The sequence below is a fragment of the Pogoniulus pusillus genome, chromosome 20 (assembly GCF_015220805.1).
Source record: "Pogoniulus pusillus isolate bPogPus1 chromosome 20, bPogPus1.pri, whole genome shotgun sequence".
In the NCBI taxonomy this organism is placed as follows: domain Eukaryota; kingdom Metazoa; phylum Chordata; class Aves; order Piciformes; family Lybiidae; genus Pogoniulus; species Pogoniulus pusillus.
This window is the reverse complement of record NC_087283.1, coordinates 12,920,752-12,924,398: the sequence shown is the minus strand read 5'-3', so window position 1 is coordinate 12,924,398 and position 3,647 is coordinate 12,920,752.

Genomic DNA, 3,647 nt, shown 5'->3' with positions numbered 1-3,647 from the left:
TAAGATTTATTCTCTAGGCCCTTCCTGGTTGATCCTGTGTTTAGCCTGAATCCTGTAAAACACTGAAGGTCTTCAGCATGAAGAACCTAAAGAGCTACTTGGACTCCTAAAATCACATTTCCTTCCAGCTGTGTTTGTAGGTATCATCTGCAAGTTGCCTTAAGTGATGCACGTGGAGCTAGAACCACTGTTTCCCTTTTTTGGCTTATTTACATGTACCAGCATTCTGCTTCTATGCAGTGTCACTGCTTTTCCCCTAGTTGTGTCTTGATCATATGACTATTTAATTAAGCATGTGCTTAATTTTGTGTAACTTACTTATTCAGAAAAGTTTCTCACTTGATTAAAATTAAGCATATGAATATTGCATATCTGGGGTTCTAATTAGCTTTCTTGACTGCTTGGGGTTTTTTATAAGCCATGAAGGAAGTGAATGAAGACAAAGGAAAGCTAAATCTGTAAAGGTAGTTTGGGCCTTTGCATTGGCATCCATTGTGGTTTTTTACTTCACTGAGGGGGTGAAAAATAAAGTCAGTGCTTCCTTTTAAACTACTCAAGGAGTTAAAGCTTCAGGGCTGAATGAAGTAGCTGCTTCAGACTTTGCTTGAAGGATTTGGAGCCTGAGTCAAGTCTTATTTGAAGTCGATGGAAATAATTTAATGGCTTTCACTGGGCTTTGGGTTGGGCCCTCATAGCAAACAAGAGCCTTAACTGCATGAAGGAGTTCATGTCCTTAAAGGAGTCCCAGACATGAAGTGGTTTAAGATCTTACGGTATGTTTTCAGGTATTGTGGTGTGATTCACAGGGACTAAACTCTTGCATTTTGCATGCTGTTCTGTACTGGTCACCTTTGCAGTAGCAAAGCCTTTAGGACATCTGCTAGGGCAGCTCTAACTCAGTGATTTTTCTAGAGTGAGGTCTGTGTGCAGAAAAGCTGCTCTCTTGAGCATCTAATCCCCTGATGAGCTGCACTGCTTCCAGTTGGGCAGCTGAGACAGAGCAACATACGGGATCTGGCTTTAAGTTACTGTCATGGCCTGTTTGGGCAAGAAGTTGTGGGAGGATTTGTTGATGTGTGTATGTGTGGCTGTGTGAAGATGCATACACACACAGGCTGCAGGGAAAAAAAAACCACATCAAAAAAGCCTGCTCTGTTTACCAGCCACCCTCACAGACTGTGAAAAGCAACCTCCCTCTTTGGGCAGGGGAGGGCTAAGGCTTTATGCGCTGGACACAATCACTCTTTTCTGCTCTTGTGACTTTTTCATCCAGCTGCCTTCAACTCTGACCTGTTTTTTGGCATCCAGTCTGTAGTGGTGTGGCTGAGACTCCCTTTCCTTTGATATAGACCAGCGCAGACAAATTTACTTGACTCTGCCATTTCACACCTGAAATTTTATTGTATTCTACTTCTTACTCCATCTGATATCCTTGAAATCTGCCTCTAGTCACAACTTGAAAGATGTTTTGTGTTCCCAGTGACCAGCACAAAATAGAAGAGGACCCTTTTACAGCCTTTGATTACATGTGATTTCTCCCTGCCTGGGTAATTGTTGAGGAGTGAGTTAGAAAGATGCTCTGATTAATTAGATATGGTATTTTAGGCTGCTTCAGCCTGGTAAAGTATGGATTAGAATCTAAATTTCCCACTTATCTTCCTTAAATACTTTGACCCTATTCTGAACTTCACACTTGGTGTATGAGTGTTTGTTTATGCTAGTATTTACAACAGGAGGCTTTATTAGCTGGTGGTCAAGATTTTCTTTTTAAATGGCTCGTTAGCTTGTTACACACTTGAGGAGAGTGCTGATGTGCCTTTGCATAGGGCTCCTTTCCTACCAGTCCTGCACCCACCTTGTGTGCCTATAATGTGAATCTGCTTAGAGACCTTATAGATTTCCTTATCCATTTGGGGAAAAAATAATAATTAAAGTAAGAAAAAAAAAAAAGGGGGGGGGGGGGGGAAGTAAAAAAAGGATGGAGGGGGAGTGGGAAAGAAAAGTAGCAGCAGTGGTGGAAATGGAAACACATTCTTTAATCATGGTAATGGAGCAGATGCTTCAATAGCAACAGCAGCAGGTCCAGTAAGTGCCACATCTTCTTTCGTCCCCCCCTAACCAGAGCTGATAGCAACGTGCCATCTTTCTGTCTCAGGGTTTTGCTTCCAATAGCATCTGCTGTGCCTCTTTCTCCCACATACTTCAACATATGTAGCTGCATCACAAGAAGCCGCCAAGTCATGCACTAGGGTAATTTCCATTAATGATTTGTACTTGCTTAGTAGATAAAATCCCTATCTGCAGGCTGGATTCATCACAGATGCTTCGTGCTACTATTGTGCACAGAGGAAGTACTACAAGAACAGGCAGATGATTACTGGATAGCCCAGGACTGACAGCGGAGCAGGAGTGCTTGAATTAAGGGAAATAACTTCAGTGGGGCTAATAATAAGACCCTGACTTTCCATTTGTTGTGAGAGATGGTGGCTGCTGGATTTCCCTGTGAAATTCTTCTCTGTTCTCACTGGCTTTGTTGACAGAATCAATTATCAGAATTTCCCCATACGATTTCTACAAGCACATGTTTGCATATTTTAGATTAGGAAAAAAGAGAGAGTGGGAAGGGAGAAACTCACATTTGTGGGAGTATATGCAAACTAAGCTGAGTCTCAGAACTGAGCTCTTGCATCCATCACAACTTTGCCTGCAGAGCAACCCAAACGTTGGCTGCAGTGGAGTCTATGTTTTGTCATATCTTGAAGAGATATGTTGTGTTCTGAAGGCTGAAACCTCAACACTTGTGCTTGTAGGCACAAGGGTGTTTTTACCTAACTTCTGTTTCAAGAATGACAAATGTGGAAATGAAACATAGGTGCAATACTCAGCAACTCCTGAGAGCCCTGTGGTGTTGTCCCTTGGCTTCAGAGGCAACCAGAAGCTCCTGAGGAGCTTGCAGGATCAGGCCCACCAAGAATACAGTGTTTGAGTTAATATGCAAATTCTAGGTAGTGCAAACACCAACACAGTCAATTACACACAGCAAAAACATACACAACAGCCAGGAAGCCATATGATAGATATCATGTTGTGACTATGTTGTGGGACTTTCATCTTTATTGGCAAACATTTCAGGCAGCAGTTCAGATTTACATAGAATCACATATGTGCTTAAGAAAGCATTTTATCTCCCTCTTCCTTTACTGAGCTGCAGTTACTACTACCCTGCTACCAGTAAGTAATTAAGATAGTTCAGTGTTCTTCAGATAATCACTCAAAATGTCACTATCTTTTCCAAAACCCATCTAAATTTCTTGAAGTTGTAAAACTGGGATGGAAATTTCAGACAAGTGGCAATTCTGCTTCTTTCTAAGTTGAACCTTTTTTTTTCCCCTCTGGTGTTTTGTTTTTCTTGGTGCTTGTAAGAGCCCAGACAAAAGTGTGCAAAACCAAGAGCTTATTGTATTGAGGGGAGAAACAATCTTTATTTGTAAAGATGCTAAAAGCAACAGACTTGCCATCAATGTATTGCATTCAAAAGGATTCTGGATTAATTTTTGTCATGTAACAGGTTTGGAACTTAGATTATGTTTCTGCAGATTTTTTTTTTATATAATTCTTAAACTTTTTTTTTTCTTCCCTGTAAAATT